General features: G+C 46.7%; 1 long non-coding RNA gene across 2 annotated transcripts in view; it reads right to left on the bottom strand.

Annotated features, from left to right (window-relative positions):
* The window catches only part of LOC120395454, a 63,773-nt gene that overhangs the window by 8,272 nt on the left and 40,382 nt on the right, over positions 1–15,119 (bottom strand). Inside the window, exons 1-2 of one of the 2 annotated variants that reach the window (XR_005592633.1) lie at positions 10,019–10,111; positions 9,593–9,654 (exon numbers count right to left, since the gene is read on the bottom strand). This is a non-coding gene — a long non-coding RNA (uncharacterized LOC120395454). Of the gene's footprint in view, positions 1–9,592; positions 9,655–10,018; positions 10,112–15,119 lie in introns of those variants that run through there. The other variant, XR_005592635.1, reaches the window with a different exon arrangement.

Below are 15,119 nucleotides of genomic sequence, written 5' to 3'. Positions count from 1 at the left end.
GGCCTACAGCGCATTGCATGGCAATAGCAGGAGGGGAAATTTTGGTCAAGGTGATCAGGGCAAAAAGTGCTTTGGCATCTGTAACATCTATGAAGAGCAGGCAGGACATTGTTCTTTCAGGACCCAACTTAAATCTCTTGCCGTTCACTGCCTAGGTATTTGAATATTCCTGAGTTCTATATTGAGTGTTACTTGTGTTTTAAAATTTAACTGAACAGTTTGAAATGAACCCCTCAAAATGCCTGAGGAATTTTAGCTTTCAGTACTCACAAAGGGTATTTCAGATCTGAGTTATTGGTTGGCTTTGAGCCATAACAAAGAGATGAGAAAGTCCTAGCATCTGGGAAAAGTCCCTGGGGCCTTTCGTGGTTCCGCTTTTGCTGCAGTGTCCTTAGGGGACAAGAAGACATGCTCCTCTATCAATGAGTTATTTGTTTGTTGAGGTTGTAGGTTTCCCCATGCTTGCCATGGATGAGCCAGTGAACTGGGTCACCTAATTCACATTGGATCATCGAGGAATCTGTCTAGTAGAGTCACTTTCCAGAGGGAAGCTGGGCTTTGTCACTGAGAGCGGGAACTGCTGCATGTCTCGTTGTGGGTGTTACCCATCCACCTCCACCTCTTTGGGCCAGATGCTGAAGAACCTCACACACTCGCAGCATCTGCAGCTGAAATGCATCGCGCCGCGTGAACTGAATAGTCAAATAGCTTGAAAACTGGCAAACTATGCCTATGGATAGGCAAGTGACTCTGTGAAGTGACCTGGTGTGTATTCATCTAGTGGTTCTGGATTCCATGGCCTCACTTTGCAAGCCAAAAAAGAATGGGTCTGATTGTCCACTCAGTGACACCAATCGTATGCCACGGTAACTCCATTGACCTCAGTGAATTCACACTGGCATAACATTTGTGTTACAGAGAGGGGAATCCGGTCTGATACTTCTGACTGCTGGCAGTGCAATCTCGCTCTGGCATCCACACCACCAAGTGGTGCCCCGCCTGCCTTGGACGCTACCAGCACTAGCAAAGAGTCAGCAGTGAGAATTACACTGGGGATTCTCCTGATGCTGTGGGAGGCAGAGGGTACTCCATCTCAAAGCCCAAGCTGCATAGACTCTAGGGCTGGGTGGAATTTCTTGTTTTGGTCAGTAAAGTCAGCCAATGTGACGGCAGGGAGCACATATGCTGAGTAACAAAGGGGCATTTTCATTGTCACTTTCTCATCACGGTCACACTTAACCTAAGAGATGTAACAAATTGTTTATGTCTACACTGCAATCGGAGATGTGTGATTGCAGCACATGTAGACATACCCTAGCTAGCTAACCATTGTATTGAAGCCACGGCAGCACAAGTCCACACAGGACCCTGAGTATGTACTTAAATGGATAGCCTGTACTGCTACAGCTTCACTGGCATTAGTTGAGTGAGTTAGTTCAAAGGTAGCATGAGTACATCTACATAAGGTGCAGTCCCACCTCTGACTGCAGTGTTAACATAAGTTCAGAGAGATTTCTTTTGTGACATGTACTGTATTTAGCAAATACCTAAGGAAGGAGGCCTGGACAGTGGCAAGCAACCAAATGCAGCTGGGGGGTAGAACGTACCTGGTGTGTTCTGAAACCTGTTTTTCCCCCCCTTAGGACCACCTTCCCAGGTTTCCCTTGTGTGCAGCCCACCTATACAGGCCAGCAGGAACAGGATTTCTTCCTTTACGGTTGCAGCCAATCCCTGTAGTCCACCAAACTATGTATGCATGGCCCTCAGTGTTCCCATGGGATCCCCTTACCTGGGCCAAGTACTCGTGACCAGTCCCCCACTTCCTCGTTGGGGTCTCTGAATTCTCCAGCCAGAGTGTTTGAAAAGAATTTACCCTCAGAGCATCCAGAGGACAGCTGGGATCAATGCGCCCCAGTCTGACTGAGTGACATTGTCCCAGCTCCTCCAGCACACCAAAGAAGTTGGCCTTGCCAGAATTCTGTCAAAAAGAATCAGGAAGTTGCCAGCAGCCAGTAGCTCTTAGCCACTCCTGTCCCGCTCTGAACTCTACTTGGTCTGGCCTAAAGTGAAAAAAAAGTAGCTGTGGAAAAAAAAAATAAAACCAAGAGGCAGAAAAGACCCTGACCAGCTGCCACTGATTTCCTCAGTAGGGCAAAGGCCAAGGAACATGTGCCTGGATCAAAGTAAACTAAAAAATCCAAATGCAGGCACCAGAAAATCCTCCAAGACCTCAACCACTCCTTCTCCCTAAGGACATCAGACTTGGAACAGGGGAGACATGAGAAAAGCTCTCCCCCACACATTACTGTAAGGCACTACTGCAGGGAGTTATGACTCCCTTGGTCTCCTGCCAGAATCCTTGAGTGAGATGAGAAGGAACAAGAAGAAGGCAATACGGAGAGGCAAAGCACTAGGCATTACTGCTCCTCAGGTTGGAAGCTGGAGCCCTGTATCCTACTGCACTCAGTGCCACAAGGGGTTACTAGAGCACAGTGTGAGAGCTCTGCAGAGCACAGCAAGTCACCATCCCTGCAAGTGTTACATGCTGAACAGAAGGGATGGCTGAGAGGAATGTGCAGGCCCAGAAAACTCACTTGAGAAGCTACACAAGCAAATCTGACCATAGGTGGGGATTTCCAAAGCACAACAGTGCCCACCTAGGTCCTTTAGAAAATCCACCCCCATCCCTTTGTTGAGCATAGATGCCACAGTATCAGCTCTCGTCAAAGATGCAGTCAGCCCTACCTAAGGGTATTGAAGCTGCGGGGAGGGGCGTGTATTTTTGTACACAGGAAGGATGGGCCAATGACTAGGGCACTAGATTGGGCTGTGTGGAATTTGGGTTCAATTACCTGCTCTGCTACAGACTTCCTGTGGGACCCTGGGCAAGTCCCTTAGTCTCGCTAGACCTCAGTTTCCCCTGTGTAACATGCACTGATAACAGCACTACCCTACCTCACATGGGTGCTGTGAGGGTCAATACCTTAAAGATTATGAGGTGCTCAGATACTGTGGTAACGGGACCCAGATAAGTACCCACAATAGACAGTCATTTTAGTCTCTGCATCACTGAAAATAAAGGGCTAGCTGATGAACTACAAGGAATTACATCAGCTGAGGAGCTGCTCTTAGGTCCTGGAAGATCATTGTGTCTCCTCTGCTTAGTTTCTTTTTTTCTACCCCCTCCTGTGGTGTGTCTGCACCTCCCTGTCCTGCCCACCTCTCTCACCGTCTCAGCCCTTCTCTTTTCTTTCAAGTTCTCGTTCATCAGCCAGGACTGAGTCCTTATTAGCATTAAGTGTGATCTGTGTGGGTAAAGGCTCTTAGCACCTCACAGCACTGCAGGCCAGTTCTCACTTCCCCTGTTACATGTATCACTAATAAGCCAGCGGTTTGAGTATGAGGTACAAGTTGCCAAGAGGGGACGGGGAGTGAGAAACTGGGTCAGGAAAGTGGTTAACGCAAGGTTTCTGTCTCCTCCTTCATCAGCTGCACCAAGCCCATCACCCCTCTAGTGCTTTTGCATCTCCGGTTCTGGGTGTTGTTGTTGTTAAGGCCTCAGCCTTTCTTGCCTTTATCTGAAATGCATTGTTCAAGATGGCAGGAAGAGATAAGAAAACCTCCACACAGCAGTTTTTGTAGTTTTCCACACGCCTCTCAACCTATAGAACAAGGGGAGATGTTTTCAGTGCTCATATCAGAGCTTTTCACAAGGCCCACTGACAGGTAGGGTACTGAAGAGTAGCTCTACTTCAGTCCAACGCCCTGGGCGTCTGCTGCTCACTGGATGCCCTGCCATCGCTCATGCATGCTCTCTCTCTCTCTCTCTCTCTCACTCAGGTTAATTATCCTAATTTAACCTGCTCTGCCTTGTATGGGGTGGACACCCCAACACAGAGCTGCCCATTTCTAGTTCTAGCTTTTACTTTCTGGTCTTCTCCAAAAGGCTGGAGTAGATTAGAGAGTCAAATGCTATTGTTGGGAGCAAGTAAAGGCCTGGATAATGTGATGACCATAATGTAATAACTGGAGTAGAGATGGGCCTGAGCCAAAAGCCCTTTGAAAACACCCCTGAAATTTGGGAACTTCCAGATCTGGATCCTCACTTTGCAGATAGTCCCTAACTCTACAATGGGACGAAGCCTGGATCCTCAAGAGCACCTTCAAATTAAGAAAAATTTGGATATGGATCTGAACTTTGTCTTAGCCCATCTCTGATTGGTAACTACAGACAGAAAGGAATACTCAGTGATGATCATGTGACAGACCCAGGAGGCAATTCCTCCCTCCCTCTCTATGTACAACATTGTCCAACTGCTAGGTGCATTATGGGGATGTTTTAAACTTTCTCTGGAAGCATCTGGTGTAGACCACTGCCAGAGCCAGGGTACCAGCCTAGGTGGCTTTAAAATAGACTAATCTGAAATAGACTATGGTCCTATATTCCCAAAAGGCAGACACAGGCTGAGAGATACTTCAAGAGGCACTTGGGACTAGGATTGATCTGAACAGCCCTCACAAGTGACAGAAGTTTGGGATTTGGACTGGCCAGTTCAGAGAGAATGCCCAGTGAGAGCTCTGGGCCTTGTCAGTGGCTAGGATGGATACTATGGAGAAGACGCTCTAGTAACTGGGGCAAAGATTGAGATGCTGAATCCTATTGGAGTGGATGGTGCTTTTCTTCTCCCAAACTTTCCTGGTACAACACAAATAGAGTAGGTATAAGGTGCACAGTGATCCCAAGTATTTGGGGCTCTCAATCCCTTTAGTGATTTAGGGAGGCTTTTGAATGAAATACTATTCTGAAAAGAAAATATGGTACTTGAACTAAAAGACATCTGTTCACATTCTGCACTGCTACTAAAGATCATAATGTGATACAACGTCTTCTGGCCTTCCCATGGAAACTAGCTCATGTAAACACCTGGTGGGCACTTGCCAACCAACCAACCACATGACAAGTTGCTAGTGATGCACCACAACACCTGCGTGTTCTCCTATAGACTTGCTTCCTGTCTTTGTTTCCCAGCAGTCTGGAGTGATGAGCATAATGAAATGTAGGTTTATATTGTTCTCAAAGTGCAATTTGGTTAGTCACCTGATTTGACTTGGTTCTATACCCGCAAAACTTCTGGACATTACTCTCTCCTTTGCCAATGAGTAGGTTGGTGCTGGCAGTGATACCAAACTGCGAAGGCACATACTCTAACTGTAGTATAATTGATTGCATGTCAGAGTTGCATAACTTGGATAACTTACAGCAGTTTTAAAGCATCACCAATGAAAAAATAAACAATCTGTCAAAAAAATGAATACAGTAAAAATTCCCACAAAAGAGGCTGATCTTATTGTAACCACCCCCTCAAATAAAACCCAGAGAAAATGCTCCAGCTGGTACAGAATGCAGTTGTTCGTCTTCTCCATGGTTCAGGCTGCTGTGAGCACACCAGGCCAGTGTTTAAGTCTCTCCACTGGCTCCCAGACAGTTTCTGATGCCAGTTTAAGGCTTTGGTACTAATCTTCAAAGCAATTAATGGACCAGTTCCCAGCTATAGCAAAGCCAGTATTTCAATGTATGAACCAGTTAACAGCTGCACTCCTCTGGGGCAATGCAGATCACAAAGCTCTGAATGAAACAGGTGAGAGCTGGGGACAGAGCATTCTCAGTCAAGGGGATCTAGCTATGGAACAAACTGCCAGAGGAATTCAGGTGAACCCAGAGCCTGACCATCTTTAGGAATCATTACAAAACCTTCCGCTTTGAGAGAGCCTTTCTGCCATACATGATGCTGACAACCCGACCTCCCACATCTATTCCAAATCCCCTCCCAACTCCTCCCCCAAAGCCCCTCCCTAAAACCTACTTAAGCACAGTTTTGATCCCAAACAGGGAGAAGTGCCAGAGACGCCGTGAAACCCACTAGTGTCTTTGCTATTGCTTATAAGTGGAAGGCATGTGGGCACCTAACTCCCATTTAAGTCAATGTGAGTCAGACACCTAAACCCTTTGAGGATCTGGGCCTCAGAAACTATGGTGTTGGGTGGTAGCATAAAGGTTTGAGACAGATAGGGCTTGCAATGTGCCAGGAAAGATAACAAACTTGGGTCCTGTCTGACTAATGGTGGACAGGAACTCCAAAGCTGAGGGTCCTGCAACCAGTACAATGCTCTTTCTCCAGTCCCCAGAGTTCATATCTGGATACTAGTGATGGGCTGAACTCACTTTCTGGGATTCAGGGGAGGAACTCTTCTGGATCAACAATACCCCACCTGGGAAACAAACCCCATTACAGCTGTCTCCCTTAATCCAGGAGCAGCTGGGGTTAAACAACAGCATTTGTTTGGCAGGAGGGCCTTGTTAACCTGCCAATTACTAGGCATGATCTAGGCTGCTGAGCAGCCCTAGGGACTAGCTCCAGTTTGGAAAGGGAGGGTATCTGCTATCAGATGACATAGCTAATCCTGTTAGACTGTAAAAGAAGAAGTGTGCCTGGGAGCCCAGGTGGGTCTTATGATTTAGTCTGCTCTGTTAAGAGCCTTCAATAAAAGAAGCACCCAAGGTATTTATTAACCAAGAGAGCTAGTGCCTCTGTTAGTGAGAGGGAAGCAGGGGTGTACTTGCAGGACTGTCAGGAAGATTGTCCTAGCTGGTCTCCTTTGCTGATAGCAAGTTTCAGGAGAAAGGCAGCCTTTAAAGCTACATGACTTGACTCAATGCACTGGATTTACAGTAAACAAACATGAAGTCAGTGAAGTTCTGCCCAGGAAGCAGCCACATGCTCCATGTGAGAGGTATTGCTATTTACTAAGCAGATAGCACTTAAAAGTGCAGCTGAGTTTTCCAAAGAGAAACTAGAAGGATGCCTATTCTACAAACTACACTAACATGAATGAGCTCCTTAAGAAAGATGTCAGCTATTGACTCCTTCATGTGTCCATCCAACTCACCAGCATTGACTCTAGATTGAACTTCAGCCAGGAGCTAGGTTTAGAGCTCAGGAAAGCTAGGCTACTGCACACTGTACTGGGTGAAATCTTAGCTCTGCCACCCTATGGCCTAGTAGATGGAACAGTAGATTGTGGGTCTAGAGACCTGAGTTCTGTGCCTTGCTCTAACTCCCTTCATCACCTGTGTTTCTTTTTTTCTCCCTCTAACCCTTCTGTTTGTTAGCTGGGGGGCACAGTGATTAAGAACTAACAGGTGAGAGGGGAGTGGCTGGGATATTAGTTTTTTCATACTGATGAGCATTTCCCTGTTAGGTATCTGACTAACCTGGTATCTATGCTTCCTATTGTTGCTGCGTTCTGTGCAAACATGCATCTTTTACTGATGAAGTTTCCTCATGTGGCTCATTACTAAGCAAGGTGTATCCACTATCAGGGATGTTAGCATGACAGCAATGCTCAGCATTGTTATTAGGGTAACCCTGTAGGTCCCACTGGAGACACTAGTGCTCAGTACTGTTATCTTTGAGGGAGAAGATAGATGACCAGGCAATGGCATGTGACAGACAGAGAAGTTGATTCCTAACTCTATGGGGAAGGTATTTTTATTAACTCCTTTTTTGCTGAGTTTACAATTCAGTTTTCTTTCCTTTTGAAAGGGGAAGAGTTCAATGTGAAAGCTACCACCAAAAGTGGAGGACTTAATAGGACAAAGTAAACATTTAAAAGCACAAGGTGGGAAACAGACTTTGCATGGAGGATGGGAGTAAAGGGGTCTTTAAGAGGCAACCATCAGATGCATGTTGAGTGGAATCCAGATACCCCATGTCTGAGGTGATTCCACATGTCATGACACCTCCATCCCTTATTTAACAGCAGATGTTTATTATGCAAGCACAATGGTAAAAAAGTAAAAACACAGGTTTCCACACAGCTCAAGTTCCAGCTTTGTGTCTCTGGTTACCAGACACTGCATCTTGCCTGGAACTTCATGCTGCACACAGATATGGAGTGGCTGGATAATATATTTCAAGTGAACATATCATTACAGAGAGGAGAGGGTGTTGGATGTATGTGTGAGGAGAGAATCTCTGAGAAGAAGCTGTCAGGCAGGTATGGGATAGGATTAAAAAATGTCTCAGATGTATTTGTTAAAGATTCCCTTGATATAGGTTTATGTGGAGAGAAATGTATGGGGCTTGATGGCCAAAGATGGGGAGAGAGAGAAAGCTGGAAGAGGGAGCTGCTCACTCTATTAATCTTGGTCTTAAAAAAAGCCACTTGTAGGTGCAGGGAAAAACGAATGTAGGGTTTTTTTTGGGGGCTGTGTATGCTGAGAGAGCACATCAAAGTAGGGAGGTGGTTATCCTGCTCTGTTGCTATGGCAAGATCCCACTGGAGGGTGCATTAACCGACTAGCACTGAAAGGATGTTTGTCTCTTTAAAACAGAGAATTTCCAGTACATCTCCTCTCTCCCTGAGTCTCTCTGCCAGAAGTGAGCAGACAGGAATGATAGGGCTGCTTTTGCCCCCCGATGTTCTAGTTTTAGCTTCATATGACTGCTGCATTAGTGTAACTGAGGAGCATTGCAGCTGTCCATACTGATCCTGACATACATTTAGATGTGAAATAGTTGTAAGACTTGTTTGTCTTATAAAACCTAGGGATCTTAATGAATTGATCAAGAGGAACCATTTACAGAGCTACATAGGTCTAGCTTGGGTAAGAAGGAATTAAGGGAGGACAAGAGAACTGTCTGCAAGGGTGTAAAAGTGAGAGGGGGATTGTTGACTGGCACATGGTGGTTTGGTATAACCAAGAGGGCTGGGATCAGGGCCGGCTCCAGGCACCAGCTTATCAAGCAGGTGCTTGGGGCGGCAACTCTGGAGCGGAGCGGCACTTTCAGGGTATTCAGCGGCAATTTGGCAGAGGGTCCCTCACTCCTGCTCGGAGCAAAGGACCTCCCACTGAATTGCCGCAGATTGCGATCGCGGCTTCTTCTTTTTTTGGGGCTGCTTGGGGCAGCAAAACCCCTGGAGCCGGCCCTGGCTGGGATGCAACTGATAGAACTGGAAGTGACCCTTTCACTTGGGACTCTTAAAAACCAGGCTGAGCAGAGCACTGGAGAATGCACTGTAGACAAAAATCCTGTATTGGCTGAATGATAGATATGGACTGGATGGGGCTTAAACATCCATAATGAGGTCTGTTTCAATGCCTTCTCCTTGCCCAGAGCTCCTTGCTGATGGTTCTGCATCTTCTCCCACCTCAAAGCTTCTCATTCCCTGCTGCCAGGTATGTGGTTATATGAAGGGCAATAGAAAGCTATGCCTTTCTAATGCCAGCGTGCCCTGGAAGGAGACTCTTAGTTTACAGATTAGTAGTTGATAGCTGTGCCACAACTGGGATCTGGCTAATGGGATATCTTTGCTCTAGTGCCTGATAATCTGCTGGCAGTCACCATAAGACTTGATACTAGTCAGCAGCCACCTTCAGGGCTGGTCTTTTGGTCAAACATCCCCTAGAGCGGGAGACATAATGTACTGCTTGCCCTTATAACAGTCCCCATTGAAGACACTTGCCTATAGAAATAGCCCCTGGTTTTTGGTAGCTTGGTTGCTAACCTCTAAGGCTGGCTCTACTCACCATTCAAGGAGCACTGTCCTCTAGAAAGCTGCTTCCATGCTTCTGTGTACAACAGTGGTGAGCTGCAGAAGGAACCAAGAATTAAGACTGGAACACAATTAACAAGCACCTGTCCTGCCTGCTGCTGTTCAGTGTCTTAGCTGATCATTGATTACACCATCTACCTGTGTGAGTTTTTGAGCCCTCACCAGGCTCTGGTTGTAATCTGAACCAGTCTTTCTACAGCCTTGTTTAAACACTGTTTGCAAGGTTCCAGGTCCAGTATGATACTGCCATGCTTTGGAAATCCCCACTGCCATGCTCTGGACTATTTATGGGGTCTTCCATGGTAACAGTTTGGCCAGAATAGTTCATTTAACAGTGCCAAGACCTTGCTGACAACAACTGCATTTTCTACGTGATGGTATGGCATAGTTCTGAGCTCACTGTGATTAATTAGGGACTTGCACTCCAATCACATCATGTTTCACCTTCCTGCCGCTCATTCACTGGTGCAAAAGAATGTTCATGCTGCCATCTACTGGAACAAAACAAATGCAAGAGATGTCCCTTTTCATTTATAACTAGCACATTGCAGGATTTTTGTTTTTTTTCTGATCTGTTTCTATTCCCTCAGATTTATTTATAAACTGATGATGACGAGAGCTGTAAGCATTCAGGGACCCCTGAATGATGAGCCATTTCTTAGGAGAGGGGATGGAAAAGATATTGTAAAAAACACTTTTATAAATTATTTAAGACTTGCATGTTATGAGCTAAATTTACAAATTGGCCCAATCAGATTAACTAGCAAATGCAGTTCTGAAACCCTAAAAAATGTTTTTTGTCTGCAAAAGCTATTTTTGCATGCACAAAAAAGGAAATGAACACACAAGAAAGGTAGCAGATAACAAACCTAGATGATTTGCAGGCATAATTTAGTTCTATAATTGCTCAAATTCAGATTTTGCTGGTGTAAAAATGTATAGATACAAAGCTGGAAGCTACTTGAGAACACTGGACCCAGCATTTTAAAACATAATAGTTGACCATCAGTTTCTTTCACTCACCTGCCAGAAGCTGGGTTTGGGTGTCTGAACTCCTGTAGCAGTTAATGATACTACTACTACTACTTTGCTCTTGCACAGTACTTTGCAGCCACCCATTAATTAATCCTCTCCACCTCCCTTTTAGAGTAGGTCAGTATTGTTGTCCCCATCTTACAGATGGAGAAAGAGATGTTGTGATTTTTGTCCAAGGTTGCATGGCAAATTAGAATGGAACCCAGAAGTCCTGAAATCCAGTCCCTACCTCTGACCACTACATATTCTGCCTCTCAATCCGAAAGTACTACAGGGAGTGTTGGAAAGCATTCCTCTTTAGGCACTAATGCCATTAGCTCCTGCAGGGAAAACAGACTATGAAACTCAAATCCTGCCAAGTAGAATGAACTGATTAAATGCAACTTTTTGACGTTACTATTTGTACTGTTTAAGGCTGCTGAGATTCTCTGATTTGGGAGGTTAATTGGCTTGCTTAAACTTTGAACTCTCTATTCCACCGGCCTTTATTGCGTAGATGTCGAGGGCCTGGATCAGAGGCTGACCTTTGTCTGTGGTTTAAGAGCAAATCTCTGATCCTTAAAGGACCCTGTGACACTTCCCGGGGCATCCCGGGCTGTGAGGCACCTTGCTACCACCTGCCCTTAGCGTGAGGAAGCTTTGTCTGTGCCTGCCAGGGCTCAGCTCCCCAACTCCACTGAGCATGAGCAACCACTATTACTCCCCTCTCAGCCTGAACAGACCCCGCCATCACTCTACAGGTTCGCGATAGGCCCAAGCCCTCCCAGCATCTCCCTGGAGTGCCCAGCCCCTGGTCCACTGGACACTCCCAGTATTCACAGATTTGCTTCTTCCAAAGAAGCAGTACGCTCCAGCTTACCAGTTCCCCCTGAGGTCACCACTCCACTTTACACACAGCACTTAGAGATGTTTGTAGTGAAATCAAGTATAAGCTTATCTGACAAAGTGCAGAGATTCAAGCAAGTAGAAGTAATGGAAACAAATGGTTACATATAAAAAAATCATAGCTTAAATTTTGGAGTTTGGACTTCATTAACAGGATTCACTCATGTCTTGTAGAGCAGTGGTGGGTAGCTGGCAGTGTGCCCCCCTGAGGGGGGGGGTGCGTAAGAGGTTCTCAGGGGTGAGGGGGCGAGCTGCAAAGACACTTCAGCCTTTTACCAAACATGCAAATACAAGCACAGGCTGGCTTCTTTTTAACAATTGGTAAGTTTCAGACCTACAGTAGGACTGCTATGCCTTTAAAAATTAATTTTGATTCTAACTACTTTTAAAACTCGTTTCTAGATCAGTGGTTTGAGCATTGGCCTGCTAAACCCAGGGTTGTGAGTTCAGTCCTTGAGGGGGCCACTTAGGGAACAAGGGTAATAAATAAAATTAAAAAAAAAAAGCTGTCTGGGGATTGGTCCTGCTTTGAGCGGAGGGTTGGACTAGATGATCTCCTGAGGTCCCTTCCAGCCCTGATATTCTATGATACAACTGATATTTAAAAGGCATAAACCGGCAACATGTATAATAATAGTTGAGAGCCCAGGATCTCTTGAGCAAGTCAGACTCTTTTCCACTAACCTGAATGAATGAACAGGCTCATCTGTGTTTCCCCTCCACCTTCTGGCGTGAAAAACAGTTTGATTACAAGTAATGGGCGGGGCATGACTGGAAAAAAGTTTGTGCACCACTGTTGTAGAGGATTGCTCAGCAGAGCTTTATGGCTGGGCTGCCTGTGATTCCTCTTTCATGAGACTTGACACACAGCCAGCATGCCTCCTCAGTGAAGGATAAAATCTTGGCCCCTCCTTTTTACCCCCACCCCTTTTAATGCGGGTACGGACTATAGTTTCAGTTCTGGCTAGGGAACCTCCTGGGGTATCTTGGGGTTCTTTTGTCTCTGTAAATCATCCTTAGGCCTGCACCTGGCCCAGACAGCAAACATAGTCTGTATCCGTGGATGTCCATTGTTCTGCATGCTGATTGACCTAGCCCTGAGGCTCGCCTGGCCTCAGGTGACAAGACTTACATCAATAATTTTGGAACCTAATATTTTCCACTATGCATATCTATTAACTATATCCCATAGAAACCTCTTGCAATGATTACGATGACCAGTGGTCTACTGGTTCTTGGTGGAGATGTCACACACCACTCTTAAGAACTATTATGTAGCTACCAGACCCAGGGCATCCCTTTAAAACCCTGTGCACCCCCTTGTCCCCTCTGCCAGTCATCCCCCAGGGGTTCTTGGGTCACAGACCCTCACTAACTTTCTCCTTTTGTTTTTGGTTCATTCCACCATATCACCAGGCCAGCCTACAGTGGCACTGGAACATTTTTAATAGTGGAGGTGCTGTAAACCAGCCCCCTTACTCCTGTCCACCCCACCCCACCCCAGAGCTGGGGGTGTGGGGCCGGGGGCGCAGGGCTTGGGAACGCCTCCCGCATCCCTAGTTCCTGCAACTATGCCAGCCTATGGTGCCAGCCACTCTTGGGGAGGCAGCAGCGGATGCTGGACACAGGCTGTAGGTCCTTCAAACTGAAATATCGATGTTCTACAGCTGACAGGGAGAAACCCCTGTGTGAGGCACTCAAAGAAATCTGTATGCTCAGTGGGTGTGTGGGTCAGGCAGATTATAACAGGAGGGAGAAAAAGTTTCTTATTTTCCACCCTATACTACCCTAGGAGTGATGGGATTAGAAATGGGATACTCCTTGACAATGTGATCCACTAGGTCCTCATCCCCTAGAACAGTGGTTCTCAAACTAGGGCCTGTGCTTGGTCAGGGAAATGTGCTGGCCACCGCTTCCCGCTGCCCCCATTGGCCTGGAGCCTACAGCCTGTGAATCGCAGCCACTGGGAGCCGTGATCGGCCAAACCTGCGGATGCGGCAGGTAAACAAACCGTCCCAGCCCGCCAGGGGCTTTCCCTGAACAAGCGGTGGTCCTAGTTTGAGAACCACTGCCCTGGAACACTCCCAATTAGAATGGACAAAGCACTGAAGAATGCCCCCTAGCCAAGCCTTTGTGTACAGAGCAAGTATCCCAGAAATGCAATTGCTTTTTGAAAGCTTGCTGCATCTGACGAAGTGGGCATTCACCCACGAAAGCTCATGCTGCAAAACGTCTGTTAGTCTATAAGGTGCCACAAGACTCTTTGCTGCTTTTACAGATCCAGACTAACACGGCTACCCCTCTGATTTCAGAATCTAAGCTTATCTTTCAAAAAAGAACTGGTTTCTAGACTCTTACAGACTCAGTTTGGACAAGAACCTTTAAACCCTGATTGAAATAACAGAAACAGTGATGTCTGCAGAGAGCCTAAACTCAATAGCTCTGTGAAGGGAAAACGGCATCATCTCAGTAGGATGTTAACTCTGGAGCATGACACCCAATGTGCCAAAATTAACTATTTCACTGCCGGTTATTTGAGCAAATATGTTGAGCTGATACGCTTATCTTGTGTTAGGTGCAGCAGCAGCAGAGGACAATGGAGCAGCAAGTTGCTGTCAAGGGTTGTGGATGAATCATTAGCCAATAGATCAGGGGTCAGCAGCCTCTGGCACGTGGCTCGCCAGGGTAAGTACCCTGGCGGGCCGGGCCAGTTTGTTTATCTGAAGCGTTGGCAGGTTCGACAGACCGTGGCTCCCACTGGCTGCAGTTTGCTGTCCCAGGCCAATGAGGGTGGCGGGAAGCCGTGGCCAGCACATCCCTCGGCCCGCAGCACATCCCTCGGCCTGCAGCGCTTCCCGCCGCCCTCATTGGCCTGGGACAGTGAACCGCTGCCTGTGGGAGCCGCGATCGGCTGAACCTGCCAACATGGCAGGTAAACAAACTGGCCTGGCCCGCCAGGGGTCTCTACCCTGGCAAGCCGTGTTGCTGACCCCCTGCAATAGATAGTGGATGAAGCCCTTTCATGTGACAGGGGGTTTGTAATTTGTCACCCTGACCTAGATCATGTGAGTGGAGACAGGTAATAAACTCAAGTTTCTTAACAGCACTTCTGCATTAAGACTCCTGTTAAAGCTGGGGTGGGAAAGGGGAATTCAAAATCCCTCCTTGTCCCCTTCTCTGCTTCCCAAATTTAAAGTCCCTACCCAAAAGCTGGTGCCAAAGTGGAGATGTGTACTCTCAAGAGTCTCAGCTGCCTCCTGGTTGCCAAATCCAAGGTGGCCTCCTATGCTTCTCTGGGTGCCCTAAGCCCCAGCTGCCAAAACCTCCCGCTTATCAATGCAGTCAGATTTAGCTTGCTGGATAGCGTGTGAGGCCTTGTTCTGAATGTGTTCAGGCAGGGAGAGCCTAAAACTCGCTCCTGGATGGTGGGCTAAATGAACGTGTTTTTCCCATCTCTCACACATACCTTCCTGGATGATGGTGTATGCTGGGCAGCTCATCCATTTCAGGCAGAGTCGGTGGGTCTGTGTACTTATGGGGAAGTCTGAGTCTGGCTTAGTTAAATATTTAGCTTTAAGTAA

The sequence above is a fragment of the Mauremys reevesii genome, linkage group 1 (genome assembly GCF_016161935.1).
Source record: "Mauremys reevesii isolate NIE-2019 linkage group 1, ASM1616193v1, whole genome shotgun sequence".
In the NCBI taxonomy this organism is placed as follows: domain Eukaryota; kingdom Metazoa; phylum Chordata; order Testudines; family Geoemydidae; genus Mauremys; species Mauremys reevesii.
Note: the sequence above shows the minus strand (reverse complement) of the source record. Positions and strands in the feature narration are given on the sequence as shown.